The sequence below is a fragment of the Jaculus jaculus genome, chromosome 3 (assembly GCF_020740685.1).
Source record: "Jaculus jaculus isolate mJacJac1 chromosome 3, mJacJac1.mat.Y.cur, whole genome shotgun sequence".
In the NCBI taxonomy this organism is placed as follows: Eukaryota; Metazoa; Chordata; class Mammalia; order Rodentia; family Dipodidae; genus Jaculus; species Jaculus jaculus.
Window position 1 is genome coordinate 63,123,035 of NC_059104.1, and position 21,315 is coordinate 63,144,349.

At 38.5% G+C, this 21,315-nt stretch overlaps 1 protein-coding gene and 1 pseudogene across 6 annotated transcripts in view; both read right to left on the bottom strand.

Moving 5' to 3' along the window:
• Enox1 (ecto-NOX disulfide-thiol exchanger 1) overlaps window positions 1–21,315 on the bottom strand; it is a 674,222-nt gene that overhangs the window by 421,945 nt on the left and 230,962 nt on the right. The gene's annotated exons all lie outside the window — the stretch shown is intronic.
• On the bottom strand, window positions 781–2,223 carry LOC123459332 (annotated as a pseudogene).

Below are 21,315 nucleotides of genomic sequence, written 5' to 3' on the forward strand. Positions count from 1 at the left end.
TTCCTCAAATTTCTTTGTGTCATTTTTTCTTACTGCTCTATAGAATTACATTGTGTAGATATACCACATCTTAGTTATCCATTCTCCTAGTGATGGACATCTGGATTGATTACAGCTCTTAGCTATTACGAATTGAGCCACTATAAACATGGTTGAGCAAATCTCTCTGGCATGTGGTTTGAAGGTTTTAGGGTAGATGCCCAATAAGGGAATAACTGGGTCTGTTGGTATCTCTATAGTCAGCTTTTTCAGGAGTCTCCATATTGCTTTCCAAAATGGTTGTACCATCCTACATTCCCACCAACAGTAGATGAGTGTTCCTAATTCTTCACATCCTTGCCAGCATTTATTTTCATTTGATTTTTTGAAGTTTGCTGTCCTTTTTTGGGTAAGGTAGAATCTCATAGTTGTTTTAATTTGTATTTCTCTGATGATTAGGGATGATGAACATTTTCTTAAGTGTGTGTTTGCCATTTGTAATTCTTCCTCTATGAATGCCTGGTCAGCTCTTTGCCCCATTTTATGAGTGGGGTGTTTGACTTCTAAATGTTTAGATTTTTGAGTTCTTTGTAGATTCTAGAGATTAGGCCTCTATCAGTTGGATAACCCACAAATATTTTCTCACATTCTGTGGATAATCTATTGGCTTTGCTTATTGTATGCTTGTCTGTAAAGAAACTCTTCACCTTCATGTGATCCCATTGGTTGAGTGACTGTTTAAGATAGTGAGCTACTGGGGTTTTTTTTGTTGTTGTTGTTTGTTTTGTTTTTTTTTTTAAAAAAATTCCTTAATTTTTTATTCCTGGTACCACTACCACAATTTACAGGGCAATATACCTGATGTAATGAAAGAAAAAGAAAGACAAAGCTACAACAGATGAAAGACCTCAGGAATGTACATCTAATTGACACTACATTGCATTTTATCAATAGCTGCACTTTTTGCAAACTGTGGCTATGACAGTCCTGAACAAGAAGGGTTTCCTGTTTAAGCGGCAGTAACTTTTCTGACTATAGATCATCGCTCCTTCTGTGGCAGATTTTTACAGTTCCTCTAAGGCATTTGGGACGACTGTCTCAAAGTAACCTTCAGCTTTCCTGACAACTCCTCACTCTCTCTCCTGCTAAGAACTGTAGCCCTTTTCTGCTATTTTTAAAACCTTCTGCTACCATATCCACCACTGCCACCACAAGATCCATAACCACCACCATAGGGAATGCCAGAGCTTCTTCCACCAAAACTGCCCCCCTTCATGGGTCCATAATTTGACTGCTGTTGTCCACTATAATTTCCGAAATCATTGTGGTTCCCACCTCCCCCATAGTTACCACCACCAAAATTTCCTCCTTCATTGTAACCATCGTATCCTCCTCCTCCACCACCATATCCACCACCTTGGTTTCCATTTCCTGGTCCACCACCACCATAGCCTCCTCTACTACGATAACCAGGACCACCACCATAGTTGCCACCATCACCTCCAAATCCATTATAACCACCATCACCTCAACCATACCACCCTCTGCTGCCACCACCTCCACCACCATAGCCACCTCTTCCACCAAAGTTTCAACCATGACCAAAATTACCTCCACCACCTCCAAAGATTCTACCACGACCCATAAAGTTGCCAGATCCACCTCCACGACCTCTCTGTGACCCAGCCGACTGCATCTCTTGCTTAGAAAGGGCCTTTTTCACTTCACAATTATGCCCATTAATAGTGTGATATTTCTGAACAACAATTTTATCAACTGTATCATGATCATCAAAAGTTACAAAAGCAAATCCTCTCTTTTTTCCACTCTGTCTTCCATCACTTCTATGGTTTCAATTTTGCCATACTTTTCAAAGTAGTCTCTCAGATTATACTCTTCTGTATCTTCTTTAATACCACCAACAAAAATTTTCTTCACTGTCAAATGGGCACCAGGTTTTACAGAATCCTCTCTAGAAACAGCTCTCTTTGGTTCCACTGCACGCCCATCAACCTTGTGTGGCTAAGCACACATTGCTGCATCTATCTCTTCAACACATGAGTAAGTCAAAAAGCCAAAGCCTCTGGAACGCTTTATTTGGGGGTCTCTCATGACCAAACAATCTGTGAGTGTGCCCCATTTCTCAAACTGTTCTCTCAAACTATCATCTGTAGTTTCAAAGCTCAGACCACCAATAAACACCTTTCTCAACTGCTCTGGTTCTTTTGGATCATGGCCCTTCATTTTGAGAACAGACTCGCCTCTTCCAACTCGAGTTCAGTGCTACTGGGGTTTTGTTCAGGAAGTCTTTTTCTATTCCTATATCATGGAAGGTACTTCCTAAATTTTTTTCTAGTACTATTAGAGTTTCTGTTCTTATATTGAGGTCTTTCATCCATTTGGATTTGAGTGTAGTGCATGGTGAAATGTGTGGATCAAGTTTCAGTTTCCTGCATGTGATTATCCAGTTTGTCTATCACCATTTGTTGCAGATGCTTTCTTTTTTCCAGCCTATATTTCTCCGGCCTTTGTCGAATATCAAATAGCTATAGTTGCTTGACCCAAAGTCTGGATCCTCAAGTCTATTCCATTGGTCTATACTCCTGTTTTTATGCCAGCACCATGCCATTTTTATTACTATGGCTTTGAAATATAGCTTTAGATCAGGTATGGTGATGCCTCCAGAGGTATTTCTTTTGCTGAGGATATGTTTGGATATGCAATGCCTTCTCCATATGAAATTTGAGATCATTTTTTCTATCTCTGTGAAGAACACTGTAGGGATTTTAATTGGAATTGCATTAAATCGGTATATGGCCTTTGGTAGGACAGTCATCTTTACAATGTTAATTCTGCCTATCCAGGAGCATGGGAGGTCTTTCCATTTCCTCAGGTCATCCTCAATTTCTTTGTTGAGCGTTTTTATGTTTTCGTTGTATAGATCTTTCACTTCCTTGGTTAAAGTTATTCCAAAGTATTATATATTTTTTTTGTTGCTATTGAAAATGGGACTATGTCCCTTATTTCTTTCTCTGTATTTTTTCATTTGAATATAGAAATACTACTGATTTTTATGCATTGATTTTCTATACTTCTACTTTGCTATAGGAGTTAATCACCTTCAAGAGTTTTGGGATAGAGTTTCTCAGGTCTCTTACATATACAGTCATGTCATCAGTGAATAGAGCTACTTAACTTCTTCCTCTCCAAATTGTATCCCTTCTATTTCCTTCTCCTATCTTATTGTTTGAGCTAGGACTTCCAGTACTATATTGAAAAGCAGAGGTGAGAGAGGACAACCCTGTCTTGTTCTTGATCTTAATGGGAATTCCTCGAGTCTCTTTCCATTAAGTAAGATTTGGGCCTTCGGAGCTTTTATATTGCCTTTATTATGTTGAGATATGAACCAACCGTGCCAATTCTCTCCAATGCTTTGATCATGAAGTGATGTTATATCTTGTCAAAGGACTTTTCGGCATCTATCGAAATGATCATGTGGTTTTTATGTTTAACCTTGTTTATGTGGTGTATTATATTGACAGATTTCCATATGTTGAACCACCCCTGTATTCCTGGGATGAATCCCACTTGGTCAAGGTGGATAATGCTTTTGATGTGTTGTTGGATTCAGTTTGCGAGGATTTTGTTCGGGATCTTTGCATATAAGTTCATAAGGGAAATAGGCAGGTTGTTTTCTTTTCTTGTGGCATCTCTGCCTGGTTTTGGGATTAGGGTGATACTAGCTTCATAAAAGGAGTTGGGTAGCTTTCCCTGGTCTTCAATTGTGTGGTACAGTTTAAGGAAGATTGGTTTGAGGTCTTCCATGAAGGTCTGATAGAATTCAGCTGAGAAGCCATCTGGTCCTGGACTCTTTTTTTGGGGGAGGTTTTTTATTACTTTTTCAATATCCATGAGTGTGATGTGTTCATTGAGGTGATTAATCTGCTATGAGTTTAGCTTTGATAGATAGTATGCATCCAGGAATTTAGCCATCTCCTCCACATTATCCAGTTTTGTGGAGTAGAGCTTATTGAAATAAGTCCTGATGATTCTCCCAATTTCTTTTTTTTTTTAAATTTTTATTAGCATTTTCCATGATCATAAAAAAAATCCCATGTTAATTCCCTCCCTCCCCCCCCAACTTTCTCCTTTGAAATTCCATTCTCCATCATATTACCTCCCCATAACAATCATTGTACTTACATATATACAATATCAACCTCTTCAGTACCCTCCTCCCTTCCTTTCTCTTCCCTTATGTCTCCTTTTTGACTTACTGGCCTCTGCCAATAAGTATTTTCATTCTCACTCAGAAGCCCAGTCATCTGTAGCTAGAATCCACATATGAGAGAGAACATGTGGCATTTGGCTTTCTGGGACTGGGTTACCTCACTTAATATAATCCTTTCCAGATCCATCCATTTTTCTGCAAATTTCATAACTTCATTTTTCTTTACCGCTGAGTACAACTCCATTGTATAAATGTGCCACATCTTCATTATCCACTCATCAGTTGAGGGACATCTAGGCTGCTTCCATTTCCCAGCTATTATAAAATTGAGTAGCAATAAACATTGTTGAGCATGTACTTCTGAGGAAATGAAATGATTCCTTCGGATATATGCCTAGGAGTGCTATAGTTGGGTCATATGGTAGATCAATCTTTAGCTGTTTTAGGAACCTCCACAGTGTTTTCCACAATGGCTGGACCAGATTGCATTCCCACCAGCAGTGTAGAAGGGTTCCTCTTTTTCCACACCCCCACCAACATTTATCATCATTTGTTTTCATGATGGTGGCCAATCTGACAGGAGTGAGATGGAATCTCAATGTAGTTTTAATCTGCATTTCCCTGATGACTAGTGACGTAGAACAGTTTTTTAGATGCTTATATGCCATTTGTATTTCTTCCTCTGAGAATGCTCTATTTAGCTCCATAGTCCATTTTTTGATTGGCTTGTTTGATTCCTTATTTAACTTTTTGAGTCCTTTATATATCCTAGATATTAATCCTCTATCAAATATACAGCTGGTGAAGATGTTTTCCCATTCTGTAGGTTGCCTCTTTGCTTTTTTCACTGTGTCCTTTGCAGTACAAAATCTTTGTAATTTCATGAGGTCCCAGTGATTAATCTGTGGTTTTATTGCCTGACCAATTGGGGTTGTATTCAGAAAGTCTTTGCCAAGACCAATATGTTGGAGGGTTTCCTCTACTTTTTCCTCTCACAGTTTCAGAGTTTCAGGTCTGATGTTAAGGTCTTTAATCCATTTGGACTTAATTCTTGTGCATGCCAAGAGAGAAGAATCTATTTTCATCCTTCTGCAGATATATATCCAGTTTTCCCAACACCATTTGATGAAGAGGCTGTCTTTTCTCCAATGAGTATTTTTGGCATTTTTATTGAATATCAGGTGGCTATAGCTACTTGGGCTTACATCTGGGTCCTCTATTCTGTTCAAATGAGATTCTCCCAATTTCACTTATGTCTGTTGTGATCTCTCCTTTTTCATTTTGAATTTTATTAATTTGAAGGTTCTCCCTTTTTTGCTCAATCAAATTGCCCAGGGGATTGTCAATCTTGTTTATTTTTTCAAAGAACCATCTCTTTGTTTTGCCAATTGTCTTAATTTTTTCCTTGGTTTCCAATTCATTAATTTCTGCTCTGATTTTAATTATTTCTTTCCTTCTGGAGCTCTTTGGGTTGGATTTTTCTTGTTTTTTCCAGTGCCTTTAGGTGAATGGTTAGGTTATTGATTTGGGATCTTTCTGTCTTTTGTATGAAGACATTGAGTGCTATGAATTTTCCCCTGAGGATTGCCTTCATTGTGTCCCATAAGTTTTGGTATGATGTGTTCACATTGTCATTCAATTGTAGGAATTTTGCAATTTCATTTTTTATTTCATCCACTATCCATTTATTGTTTAAAAGTGTGCTGTTCAATTATTTTGTTAAATAAATTCTCCATGCCTTTGGTCTGAATTTCTTCTCCTGGTATTCCAGTGATTCTGATATTAGGACATTTAAGTGTATCCCATAATTCTCTGATATTCTGTTCACACAAACTTTTGAACTTACTGAAAGTTTTGAACTCTCAAACTGTTTCTTCCATCTTGTCTTCCAGATCAGAGTTTCTATCCTCCACTTCGCTGACTCTATTCTTTATAGCCTCTAGAGTTTTGGACTTGTTCAATTAAGTTTGCTTTTTCTACTACTTTTCTATGTAGAATTTCCATCCCTCTTTCCAGCTCCCTTTCCATATCATTTTCTGATTTTCTTGATGATTCTTGGAATTCATCCTTGCATTTCTTTATGTCTTCATTTAGCATGGCCAGCTGATTTTTAAGGTCTTCTTTTTTTTCACTCTCTCTCCAATCTATTAACTCACTTTGAACTCCTTCCAATTTATTATCTATTTATTTTAGCTTAATGATGGCAGCATCTACACAATTATCAGTCCTTTTTTGCTTTCCTGCAAGTTCTACCAGTAGGTTGGTAAGGGTTGCATTGTTCCTAGCTTCAGTTTGATGCTCTCATCCTAATGACTCTTCTATGTTTTGGTTAGATGTATTCATTGTAGGACTGGGTGATCTAACTGGATTTTCTTGCATTTGATTTTTCATGTTATTTCTTTTGTGCTATGGTCTGCCCATCACAGTGTATGGGCATGTAGGTGGGTGGATCAGCCTGGGCTCCAGGGCAATGGGAATCTGAGGCAGCCTGGGGCAGTTGCCAGGCAGCCTGGGATTTGGCTCCCACTTGCCAAAGCTACCTATCTACTGCCTGGAAGGGGTGCCAAAGTTGCCTGAATTCTTAAGTGGTAATGTGCCAAAGCTGCCTTCCTTTGAGCTTGGAGGGGGACTGAGGTACCAAGCACTGAAGTAGCCCAACCTCTGGCTGGGAACACTGGTACCCGGAAAGTCGGCACTCCCCCGCCACAGGACAATGGTGGATGGCCGGCACGGCAGACTGGTACGCACCTGAGCTGGTGCAGGCAAGAGACAAAATCTGGGATTGTGTGGCAGTTGCTGTGGGACTGGGCTCACTGAACGTGCAGAGGCAGGAGCAGTAATGTGGGTCCTCACACAGGGATCGATCATTGCGCAATGGGTGGCAGTGGTGCCGGGTCGGCTATTTGGTGCGAGGGGATCCATGATTCCCTGCTTCCCCCACCCCCAGTGCCCTCCCACTGACAAAAAGACCCAGTAAACCCTTAATGTCTTGCCTTTCTTTCCCTGGGATTTACAGCACAGCTAGGCAGTCACCATCTTGGCCCTTTAAGTGTATAGCCCAGGCTGGCCTCGAACTCCTGATCCTCCTGTCTCTGCCTCTTCAGCAATATCCTACCTGTGTGCACCACCCCAACCAGCTAAACAAATTCCAGATGCATGTGCATCTGGCTTTTTACTTGGGTACTGGGGAACTGAACCCTTATTGTTAGGCTTTGCAGGCAAGCACCTTAACCACTGAGCCATGTCTCAAGCCCATATCTTCTTAAAATTGTAAATTTATCTCTTAACTTTGTGGTTAAAAGTTCATAGAATTTTTTTTTTATTTTTAAACATGAAATACAGATTAAGTCACTGTCTAACTTATAAAATTAAAATGAAACTATAGAAATAGCAGAAAGGAGTTGGTATGCATAAATATGTATTAATTGAAAGAGATAGAGAACTAACAAATAAATGGAAAAATCTGGCATTAAAACAAAAGGAAAGCCAGGCGTGGTGGTGCACGCCTTTAATCCCAGTACTCAGGAGGCAGAGGTAGGAGGATCACCATGAGTTCAAGGCCACCCTGAGACTACAAAGTGAAATCTAGGTCACCCTAAGCTAGAGTGAGACACATATCTTGAAAAAGCAAAAAAGAAAAAGAAAAGGAAGATAGTTAAGTTAATCATTATCCCATAATCATTATCCCATAACTAGATGCACAAACATACACACATGCAAAACGCAGATGGCCTCACACTAAAATTTGTGAAACCTTCAAAACAACAGAAAATACTGACAATTAAATTCTCTCATAGTGTGTGTGTGTGTGTGTGTGTGTGTGTGTGTGTGTGTGTGTGTCAGAGGGTGGGGGGGAGGAAGGAGCAAGAGAAAGAGAGAGTGTGAGGAAAGAAAGAAATAAAAAAAGAAAGAGAGAGAAAGAAGGTGACTTGTCATGCCAGGGACTCTTAATGCTTCAAAGAACACTAGACACTTGTGCCCCTTTTTGCATCTGGCTTATGTGGGTGGCTTGGGACTTGAACCCAGACTAACAGGCTTTAAAAACAAACCACTGAGTCATCTTTCTAGCCACCACCATTTTTAATGAAGTAATAGTACACTGATATCAAGACCATATGAATTACATCATGAAAGAAAATTACATGGCAAATTCATTTAGAAATAACACTGCTTAAATTCTAAGTTGAATACTGATAATTACAATCTAATAGCAATTGAATAATGGGTCATGACTAATAGAATTTGTCTGTTTGGGGAATAAAAATAAAGAAAAAAATGATAAAAATTTGGGCATAAATCTATCAATAATTTTTTTTTCTATCTGGCATTCAAAGGCTCTTACAGTCTGACACACAGTTTTTTCAAAAATGCCCATAATACATGGTTAAATATCACTTTCCTAAGTTCTCTTACTAGTTCAAAGGCAGTCAAAGAAGAACTTCACATTCATAATGTTTACCAGTCTTCCTCGCCTTCTGATCTCCATTAATTACCTATCTGGATTCACAATGCCATATGGACACATTTCTAAATATCCTGTACACTCAAAAAAACAAGTCTAATTAAGTAATAATTGAAAACAATCCTGATGATAGGTTCTCTTCAATATCAGGGGCTTCTCCTGCTGAACCCACACACTTTATGTCTATTGGAGCACCTGTAACTTATAATTCTGTATTTATGACTCTCTTATTAAAACTACATACTCTTTTTCAGGGTAAAGACCATGGTGTTCATGTTTTCTACTCTCCCTGAGGTGAAGTCCTTCACTATCTGCACATTTTGTTGCAAGAACATGAAAACCTTCAGACAAGGCTGGAGAGATGGCTTAGCGGTTAAGCGCTTGCCTGTGAAGCCTAAGGACCCCGGTTCGAGGCTCGACTCCCCAGGACCCATGTTAGCCAGATGCACAAGGGGGCACATGCGTCTGGAGTTCGTTTGCAGTGGCTGGAGGCCCTGGCATGCCCATTCTCTCTCCCTCTCCCTATCTGCCTCTTTCTGTCTCTCTCAAATAAATAAACAAAAATTACAAAAAAAAAAAAAAAAAACCCTTCAGACAAGAAAGCCAAAGTAGGCTGAGAACTTTTGAGTAGTGGTTTTCCTTGGAAGTCTACTGCATGTTCATGGAATGAAGAACTGGAATCTGAAAGTTAGTGGGACAATCACCCTGCCAGTTCCACTCACAACCTGCAGCCAGATTCATGGTGATATGAAGCATGCTCAAACCCCAGACTAAGAAATTCTAACTCCAACCAGCCAGGAGCTAACAACAACAGTGACTGCAGAAATGAGAAAATCCACTGCAGGCATGGAGGGGGGAAGTTGGAAGTGTTTTATGTAAATACACACACACACAAACACACACACACACACACACACACACACACACAGAGAGAGAGGGGGGAGAGAGAGAAAGAGAGAGAGTGAGTTACCCTCTTCATATTTTTCTTAAGTCTAAATATTGACTTGTTTTCTAAGATTGCAGTGAAAATGATTAAGCTTGTTAAATAGTCATAATGTCACATTCCAAATCTATCATTTTTTATGTGCAATTAGGGTCAAGCATCCTATTGGAACTATACCTGAAGGTTTCCAGGAGTAGAATACTAAATATGGAACTGAACAGGGAGCACTGACACATCTGTATTCCAACCACAGCTCCTAGGAACTAGACTTTCAGTTTTAACCTGTTTTTCTTGGTACCACTTAAAAAGTTACCAAATCCATTATAGTGACAAATTTTGATTTTTGTTCTGAATTGAGAGTTAAACTTTTAGACCTCTTAAAATAAACCATTTCATTCATTTCATTTTATTTATTTGAGAGAGTCAGACACAGAAAGAAAGAGAAAGAGAGAGAGAGACTAGCCATGCCAGGGCATTTAGCAGTTGTAAACAAACTCCAATCAGATGTGCCACCATGGGCATATCTGGCTTATCTGGGTCCTGCAGAATAGAACCTGGGTCCTTAGGCTTTAATGGCAAGTGCCTTAACCACTAAGCAATCTCTCCAGCCCAATATTAGACCTTTAGAACAAGGAAATTGATGTACCTAACTCAGGTAGTAAGGACACCTCATGAGTACTTTTCCTTTCCTGACCTGCTTGTACATCTATCCCCAAATGGCTTCATCCCCAATCTAAGTACAATCCAAGTTTTTCTACCAAATTAGTCTCACAAACTAGATAACTTAGCTATTAGTTTGTTAACCAGATCACATGAATAAAATGATCTCACTTTCTGCCTCTCAATGATGGTAGGCTGAATAACAGATTAACCCCTACAGACCTTGGCTATGCCACCTTATGTGGCAAAAGAAATTTCATGGATGTGGTTACGATAAGGACCCAAGCTTTTCTTGGATCATCTGAGTGGGTTAAATATAATCACAACCAGCTCAGGAAAAAAGTACAAAAGTCAGTGTTAGATAGACTGGTGCAAGAGACACTTATCTGGTTATTGCTAGCTTCATAGATAGAAGGCAACCATGAAGCAAATGGGAACAGCCTCCAAGAGCTGGATAACGCAAGAACGAATTCTTACCTATTGTCCATGGAGAGAACAGCCCGGCTAACACCTTCACTTCAGTTCACTGAATTCCACTTCAGGTTTCAGACATTCAAAAGTAACACAAATCTGTAGTAAACCATTAAAATAATGGTAATTTCTATGAGCTGCAGAGATGGCTCAGGAGTTAACTGTGCTTCCTGCACAAGCATGAATGCCTGAGGGGCCAGAATTTGAATCTTCAGATTCAATGTAGACAGCTGGGTATGGCCATGTGTGCTTGAAACCCTAGTGTCAGTCCCACAAGGAAGCAGAGACCTCAGAATAATCAGAGCCTGCCAGCTCTGGAATCAGTACAGATTCCAGCTTAATACAAGATGTGCCAGAAGAGGGGTGGAGTGGGATTCCTAATGTGCTGGGAACTGTGTATAAGCAACCCCCACTGCAGGAAAGCACATGGAGTGACACAAGGGCACATTCATGTAACTATACCACTCACACTCAAATCTCTCATTCACACACACACACACACCCATTTAGGAAATTGACAAAGTAACCATCTCTTGTTTTTGGATTACAGTACCAGTTCAAAGCATCCTTATTCATTAAACACTCTCAATTAGCACCCTGGCACCTGACTCCATAACAGCCATAGAATCCACCTGTTACTATTACTGTGCTCCCTCCTAGGTATCCCCAGAGACAAGCCTTCATCCTATGACTCCTTCCCAGTCTTCTTACATCTTCTCAAACTATTCCTCCCTGCTGACTAGCCTGGGAAAGGCCATTCTTCAAACTGCCCAGAAGTTTGTGTAGGAGAAATAAATCTGATGTCTCAAGATAAATGGCTTACTGTAGATAGCAGAATGACAATTATGTTTCTTATTTATAGGTCTTTCACAGTTTGACATCGTGCCATGTATTTTCCTTTCTTTTTTAAAAAGTTAATTTATTTTTTATATTAGATATGGACATATTTTATATGTAAACAACGCGTGTGTGTTCCTTCTTGGGGATGCAGGTCAGTCCAATGGGGGTTGTGGGGCATGCATTATGGGAGGTGGAGAGGTAATGTCTCTGTGCAAAATGTCCCAACTTGTGTTCTAACCATCTTTCTGCCCCCTCTTCTGCAAAATTCCCTGAGCTATGTTGGTAGTATTTAAATCTACTTCAGTGATGGGCACTTAGGAGCATCTGGATCTCTGGTTTGGTAGCTGCTGAGTGTCCTCAGTATCTTTATCCATCACCCTTGTGCTGATATCAGCTTAACTAAGAAAGCAGCACTCTTGTTCATTTCCCCAATTCCTCTGTGGTTTCAGGTGGGGCAGGGGTGGAGTGCTCTGGGTCATTTGTCTCCTCAGGTCCAGTTCCTATCTGAAAAAAAGAGAAGCAGATTCTCCAACTGAGAGTGAAGTCAGCACTGATTAAATCAAATAATCATTATCAACTTGAGTTGCTTGGAGATATGTTGGCCACTTTCCCCCTGTAGTAGCACATTCCAGTACTAGATGGGCCAGTTGTCTGGGAAATGGCTTTCCTCTGGATTCCAAACACAGCTTTCCATGGTCCATGCAAACAGTGTTTGATGTCTTTAGCAGCAGTGTCTTACCATTGACCTGTGGTGAGTAATCAAGTGGTCTGAGAGAAGTCTGTCTTATTTGTTTTGGGAGATGTAGACTACATCCTGGTACAGGGAAGTACAGGCCAGCACCAAAGGAAAAGAAAAAAGCCAGAGACAAAAGAGAAATTTGAGGTTAGGTTTCCTCTCACTCCATCTAGGGCCCTTAGATTCAGGTGCTCTCTCTAAGGTCCTCTTGAGGGTTCCACCTTTTAGGTGACTTCCAAGATATAGGATTCTATGGTACCAATTCAACTTGGGTTCAGTTTTGTCTCTTTCCCCCACATTCTTTCCCTTCCCCTAAACCCCACCCTCCCTATTGTCTAAGCTTCAGGATGCTATTCATTTATGTCAGCAACTGGGCTGATACAGGTTAGGAACTGTAGATGAATGAGATCATGTGATGGTTGTCTTTCTCTGATTTTGTGGCTTCACTTAGAATGATCTGTTCCAAGTTGAACCATTTTTCTACAAATTTAAATATGTCATTTTTTTCTTATTGCTGAGTAGAATTCCATCATGTAGATATACCACATCTTGGTTATCCATTCATCCAGTGATGGGCACCTGGGTTGATTCCACTTTTCAGCTATTATGAATTGAGCAGCTATAAACATGGTTGACAAATATTTCTGAATTGAGATGTGGAGCTTTTAAGGTAAATGCCTGATAAGGGAATAACAAGGTCTGCTGGTAACTCTATATTCATTCTTTTCAGGAGTCTCCAAATTGATTTCCACAGTGGTTGTACCAGCTTACATTCCCACCAAAAGTAAACAAGTATTCCTTTATCCACAGCCTCACCAACATGTTTTTTCATTTGATTTTTTAATATTTGATATCCTTGCTTGGGTAAGGTAGAATCTCACAGTTGTTTCAATTTGTGTTTCCCTAACAGTTAGGGATGTTGAGCATTTTCTTAAGTGTGTGTTAGCCATTCTTCCTCTTCAGATTTCCCTATATAGTTCTCTGCCCCACTTTTGAGTGTTTTTTTTTTTTTTTTTTTTTTTTTTTTTTTTTTTTTTGCTTAGTTTTTTGAGTTCTTTGTAGATTCTACATATTAGGTTTCTTTCAGTGGTATAGTTGGCAAAGATTTTCACCCATGCAGTTGGTAATCTATTGGCTCTGCTTATGATATGTTTGTCTGTTCAAAAGCTTTTAGGCACCATGAGATTCCATTGGTTAAATGCTTTTTAATTTCCTTGTTTACTGGGGTTTTGTTCAGGAAATCTTTGCCCAATCCTATATTGTGTAGAGTGCATCCTATTTTTTCTTCAAGTAGTTGAGCAGTTTCTGGTCTTAATATATTGAGGTTTTAAAACCAATTGGACTTAATTTTTGTGTATGGAGAAATGAGTGGATCTAACTTCATTTTTCTACATATGGTCATCTAATTTGTCCAACATTATTTGTTGAACATGCTGTCTTTTCTCCAGTCTACAATATTGGTACCTTTGTCAATGATCGAGCAGCTGTAGTTGCTGGCCCTAAATCTGTGTCTTTAATTCTGTTCCATTGGTCTGTTTCTGTTTTCATTCCAGTACCATGCTGTTTTTGTCACTATAGCTTTGTAATATAGCTTTAAACCGGGTATGGTGATACCACTAGATGTATTTCTTTTGCTGAGGATATGTTTGAATATTTGAGGCCTCTGTCATTCCATATGAATTTTGAGATCAATTTTTTAGTCATGGTGAAGAAGGATACTTCTATTTCTACTGGTGTTGTGTTAAATCTATATTTATAAAATATAAATCTATATTGCTTTAGGTAGAAATGCCTTATTTACAATATTAATTCTACCTATCCAGGAGCATGGGAGATCTTTCCATCTCCTCAAGTCCTGTTCTATTTCTTTCTTGAGGGGTTTTATATTTCCATTTTATAGTTATTTCACATCCTTTGTTAGTGTTATTCCAATGTGTTTATTTTGTTGTGGTGGTGGTAGTGGTTGCTATTGAAAATGGGACGGCCTCACTGATTTCTTTCTCTGTTTATTTTTCTTTTGAATATAGAAAAATCTACTGATTTTTGTGCATATATTTTGTATCCTGCCACTTTGCTGAAGGAATTTATCATTTTTACAAGTTTTGGGATGGAGACTTTCAGGTTATTTATATATAGGATCATGTCATCTGCAAATATGGGTAACTTGACTTCTTCCTTTCCAATTTAAATCTCTTTTATTTATTTCTTATGTTTTATTTCTTGGGCTAGTACTTCAAGTACTATGTTGAAGAGCAGTGGTGAAAGTGGAAACCTGTATCTTGTTCCTGATATCAGTGGGAACTCCTTGAGTTTTTCCCATTGGTTATTATTTGGGATTTAGAAGCTTTGTATATAGCCTTTATTGCATTAAGATATAAACCTTCCATGCCTGTTCTTTCCAGTGTTTTGATCATGAAGTGGTGTTGTATTTTGTCAAAGGCTTTCTCTCCATCAATTGAGATGATCATGTGGTTCTTATGGTTCAGTTTATTTATGTGTTATACGATGTTCTCTGATTTCTGTATGTTAAACCACCCTTGCATCCCTAGGATGAAACCTACTTGATCAAGGTGGATAATGCTTTTGAACTTGGTTTACAAGGATTTTGTTCAGGACCTTTGCATTTAAGTGCATTAGGAATACAGGTCTATAATTTTCCTTCATTGTTGCATCTCTGTCTGGTTTTGGTATTAGGGAGATGATAGCTTCATAAAAGGAGGTGGGGAGGATTCCCTCATATCCAATTATGCCAAACAGTTTGAGAAAAAAAATGGTTGCAGTTTTCCTATGAAGGTTTGATAGAATTCAAATGAGAAGTCATCTGGTCCTGGACATTTCTCATTGGGAAAGTTTTTCATTACCTTTTCAATCTCCATGGATGTGATAGGTTTGTTTAGGAGATAAATCTGCTCTGAGTTTAGTTTCAGTAGGTGGTATGTATTTAGGAATTCATCCATTTCTTCCAGATTACTTTTTTATTAAATTATTATATTTATTTGAGAAAGTATAAAACCAAAGGAAAATGAATACCACCATATGGTCTGGAAAGCCCACCTGGGCCTTAAAAAAACTGTGAAAAGAGATTTAGAGTGAAAAGAAGTGGTTATGGAAGTATGCCTTGATGCTTTTTCCTATTTCATTTATGTCTGTTGTGCTCTCTCCTTTTTCATTTCTGATTTTATTAGTTTGAGACTTCTTTCAGTTTGGCCAGGGATTTTTCTATCTTGTATATTTTTCATAGAATCAGCTCTTCATTTCATGGCTTTATAAAAATTGTTTTCTTAGTTTCCAATTCATTAATTTCTGTTCTAATGTTGATTATTTCTTTCCATCTGGAGCTCTTTGGGTTGGATTCTTCTTGTTTTCCTGGTGCCATTAGGTGTTCAGCTAGGTTATTGATTTGTGATCTATCTTTGTAATGAAGGCACTTAGGACTATGAATTTTCCTATTAGTACTGCCTTCACTGAGTCCCATAGTTTGGTAGGTGATGTTTTTATTATCATTTAATTCTTAGAATTTTCTAATTTCATTTTTGATCTCTTCCATGACCCATCCATTGTTTAAAAGTGTGTTTAGTCTCCAGGAGCTGGTGGATTCTTGATGTGTCTCTAGTTGTTAATTTCTAGCTTTAAAGGATTGTGATCTGACATGATCCAGGAAATTAATTCAATTTTCCTGACTTTATGAAGGCATGCTTTATGGCCTAAAATAAGGTCAATTTTGGAGAAGGCTCCATGGGTTGCTGAGAAGAATGTGTATTCTGTAGAGTTGGGGTGGAAAGTTCTGTAGATATCTGTTAGGTCTATTTGCTCTATGATGTTGTTGAGCTCTATTATTTCCCTTCTGATTTTCTGCTTGGATGATCTGTCTATTGATGATAGTGGGGTACTGAAGTCTCTGACTATGATGGTATTGGTGTTTATTTCTGTCTTACTGCTGAGTAGATTTTGTTTTTTAAACTGTGGTGCCTCTGTGTTTGGTGCATATGGTGATGTACTCATTTTGAATCGCTTGATGAATACAAAGTGGTCTTCTTTGTCATTGTTTACTATTTTTAGTTTGAAGTCTAGTTTATCAGATATTAATATAGCAACACCTGCTTGTTTTTTATTTCCATTTGCTTGGAATATCACTTTCCAACATTTCACCATGAGGAGGTGTCTATCTATAGTGGTGAGGTGGGTTTCTTAAACACAGCAGATAGAAGGGTTTGTCAGGCACTGCCAGGCATAAGCAGGAGCCTTCAGGAGAGGGGCTTCAGCTGCCAGGCATGGCTAAGGTCCCCCAGGCTACAGTAGGGCACTTCTTCTCCAAGTCCAGAACACCTGAACTTTGGCTCTGCCTATAGCCCTATAACCTTTGGCCAGTTGCCTAGAAAACTCCTTATCAGCCAGCAGCCTTCACCACATAGTCCTGAGACCCTAGATCACCTAACCCACCTCCTGCCATTGCCTATGTGCTAGAATGAATGTCCACATATGCTAATTAGGCATCAGAAGTGAACTTGGTACATCCAATCTCATTAGGGTCCTCCCCCCACCCATCCTCAGATGCTTATAAATCTATTTTCCCTGACAATAAACCAATAGAGCTGTTCACCAAAACTCCTCCCAAAAGTCTTTTGTTTTTACCCACCCCAGTTGCCTGGGCAACCTCAGGGGACCATGGCCAGGCCCAGGGCAAGAACCTAGGAACCCACAAGGGTTCAGTTTTTTTGACTCATCCTGATAACCTATGTCTTTTGATGGATGAGTTAAGATTATTAATATTTAAGGTTGTTACTGTGAGGTTTGAATTAATCCCTGCTATGATGAGGTCTTTTATGGGTTTTGGTGCTTTCTTGTGTTATGTAATGTTTTGAGCCTGGTTTATTTTGGTCAGTCTTGGCTCTTTAGAATGGTTGTTTGACTGTTCTGTGTGGAATATTCCCTTAAGTATTCTCAGTAGCTTTGGCATTGTGATCATGTAATCATAGAGTTGACGTTTTTCATGGAAAGTTTTTCTTTCACCATCTATTATGAGGGATACTTTTTCTAGGTAAGATAGCTTGGTTTGGAAGCCATAGTTTTTCAGACTTTGAAGTGTTCCATTCCAGGCCCTTCTGGCTTTCAGGGTTTCCATTGAGAAATCTTATGTAATTCTGATGGGATTGCCTTTGTATGTTGTGAATTGCTTCTCTCTTGCTGCTTTTAACATTTTTCTCTTTGTTTTTGTTGTTAAGAATTTTAACTATGATGTGTCATGTAAAGTTTCTTCTTTGGTCCTACATACTTGATGCTCTGTGGGCTTCTTATATCTGGATGGGCCTCTGTTTTGCAAAATTCAGAAAATTTTCTTAAATAATTTTGTTCAGCATATTCTCTATGCCTCTGGTATGGATTTCCTCTCCTTCTGGTATACCCATGACCTGGATATTTGGTTCTTTTAGGGTATCACATAGTTCCCTTGTATTCTGTTCACTTGATTGTTTTGAACTTAGCAAATTTTTGGCCTCCTGATCAATTTCTTCTGTCTTATCTTCCAGGTCAGAGGTTCTGTCTTCCATATAAGTAACTCTGTTGATGAGTGGTTCTAGAGAGGTTTTTATAATTTCTATTTGGTTTTGGTTTTCTTTTGTGTTATATTTTGCATCACCTCCATCTCTTCTTTTGAGGTATAATTTTGAGTTCTGATTTTCTTGAGGCTTCCTGTAGTTCATTATTGCATTTGATCCAGTCTTCATTAAGCTTAATCAACCAGTTGTTGAGGACTTGCATTTCTTAACTTACCTTCAACTTATTCATATTTTTTTGGAGGGTTCTAATGTTTTCTTCAATCAAGTTAAGCCTACTGTCAAAAGCTGAATGCTCTAGGAGACAGTTCTGTTCAATTTCATTCATATGATTGTTGGTTTTTTGATAGTTTGGTTCAATTTCAGTGATTTTTTTTTTTTTATTTATTCACTTGCAAGCAGAAAGAGAGACAGACAGACAGACAACGTATGGAGAGAAAGTAGACAGGCCAGAGCCTCTAGCCAATGCTAACGAACTCCAGATGCATGTGCCCCCCCTGTGTATCTGGCTTACGTGGATACTGGGGAATTTAACCTGGGTCCTTTGGCTTAGCAGGCAAGCACCTTAAGCACTAAATCAGCTCTCCAGCCCTCAGTGATTGTTTTTTGTTTTTTGTTTTTTTTTTTTTGAAACCAGGGTCTCATTAGTTGTTGTGTTTCCATTTTGAGCATCAATTTCTGTTGATTTCTCTATGATTTCACTGGAAGCTTCCGTACTAGGACTGGACATCTTTGGTGGAGATCTCTCAGTTTTCTGAATTGCTTTTTTTGTGTTGTTATCTACCCATTTTAGGAATACTCATTATTTTATTGATAAGGAAGTGCCTGCCCACACAGTGATAGTGCAAGGAACTCCTATTTATTTTAGTTTTGTTTTTTTCACAGCAGGGTCTCACTCTAGTCCAGACTGACCTCTCACTCTATAGTCCCAGGCTAGCCTCAAACTCACAGTAATCCTCCTACCTCTGTTTCCGAGTGCTGGGATTAAAAGCATGTGCCACCATGCCAGGCCAGGCCCTGATCTTCAGTGAGCAGTATATACTAGATCTAAAGGGGAGTAGACTAGCTGCTATATGTATTGGGACCCCTTTCTCTAGTGCCAAAATTTTTACCTTAAAAGTAGACTTAAGGCCCTAAACATAGGTCAGTACTAATTCTTTTAAAGATAGTAAGTCACTTAATTCTATGTCACCTTATAACTTTACCTTATTGGTTACAAAGGACAATACATTCAGTTCTCAGCATAGAGATGTTTTATGCATTTTATTTCTTTTCTATGGTCCATTTTCAATTTCTTAATATTGTATTAAAATATAGAACTGAAAAATTAGACTCCTATATGGCTCTTATCAATGTTGAACACAGAGAGTGACTTATTTTGTGGTTCTTTAGTTCCACGTTCTGTTTAATGCAATTCAAGATCATGTTTGCCTCTTGAACAATAGTCCTATGTTACCAATTCATGTCCCTGAGTGACAAGAATAATTTCTTACCTGTAGAATACTTAAATGTCAATTCTATCTTTTATGATAGCTAGTGTAGTCTAAAATACTGTTCCTATACTAATGTAAACCTCTTATTTTTCCAAAGAGCTGTTTGACACACTGACAGTATAGTTTATCTTGAGGTTGATGTTCCAAAATATAATTAGAACCATTAGACTCAAATCAGAACTTAACAATGTTCTCTAGCAGTTGCCTTTATTACATTACATATTTATGTGAATGAATAATAATTTAGCTCTACATAAAAGTAAACATTTAGTCCTCAATTATCCATTGATAGAACTTCATTTTAGAAGTCATAAATATCAAAAGTAACTAATTAGACCATGTGGACATGGTTTTAGGGATATATATGTACTCTGGTTCTCTTATACTCATATATTTATTTTATTTTTATTTGAGAGAGAGAGAAAGAGAGAATTGGCACACTATAGCTTCAGACACTGCAATTGATATCCAGATGCTTGCACCATTAACGGGCATGTGTTACCTTATATTTGCCTCACCTCTATGTGTCTGGCTTACGTGGGATCTGGAGAGTCGAACATGGGTCCTTGGCTTTTGCAGGCAATTGCCTTAACCACTAAGCCATCACTCCAGCCTCTTCTTATATTTTTTAAATAGTATAATGACAAATACTGTTGAAGGCAGCAAGGTCTTTGTAAGTTATATACCTTTCTGACAAAGCAATGGACATGTAGAAAACTGGAAGTTTTTATTTGAAGACACAAAAGAGTCAATTTGCAAAGGGTGTTACTTGGAAAACATAGAGAATTGAAATGGAAGGAAGCAGAATACAAAAAGAAATGGACAATTTTCCAGACAAGAATTTAAACATAAATTCCCAATAAACCTGTGAGGGGACTCTTTAGTCACAGCCAGGGAACCATGTTTAAGCCACATATGCTTAGGAGGTTAGGAGGAAATTAGAAAGTTGTATTTTTCATGTGTTGACCAGAACAATAAGCATTGAAAACTGGTAGGAATTTAAACTTTGTATATTAGGCCATAATTTAGCATTATATTTGAGGAAGATGCAAATGCCCATTAATAAATCATGTAGACTGGAGAGATGGCTTAGAGGTTAAGTACTTGTCTGTGAAGCCTAAGGACCCTGGTTCGAGCTGGATTCTCCAGGACCCACGTTAGCCAGAGGCACAAGGGGGCGCACACATCTGGAATTTGTTTGCAGGGGCTGGAAGCCCTGGCGCACTCATTCTCTCTCTCTCTCTCTCCCGATCTGCCTCTTTCTATCTCTGTCACTCTCAAATAAATAAATAAGAATGAACAAAAAAAAGTTAAAAAAATAAATAAATCATGTAAATGACTAAAGATACTTCCCCAGAGAGACATATGCTCCTGTGCAGTGCACTTTTAGAAGAGAGATGTGGGCAGCACCAACCTCAGAATCCAACTATGACCAAGTCAAAGGTTGCCCATATACTTTAGTATGGACTTTTTAAAAATTAAAATGTGTAGAACACAATACTACAGGACTATTTCATAGCAGTGAAAAAGTCATGAAATATATATATATCAGTATGAATAAATCTCAGGAAAAATGACTAAGAAAAGAGCAAAATATAATGCAGTGCCATCTATAGAAAATTTTAAAATAACGTATTGCCTTCAGATGCAAACATATACATCTAAGACAGGTGACATTATAATACAAACTGTGGTACAGAAAGAGAAGAGAGAAGCTAGCTGGTAAGGTACAAAGTAAGCATTCAATTGATGGACACTGGGCTCCTTCTTTCAATGAGCAAGACATAAATATAACTGCATGATGTATCCTTTGTTTTATATGTGTGACATCAATAATGGTATTACAAACCTCAAAAGAATACTACTGTGGTTAGGAGTAAGACTGGGTCCTGAACCTGGTTTACCTTGTGTTCCCTTCCACCTATGACTTTTTCTGGTCTAAAAGCTA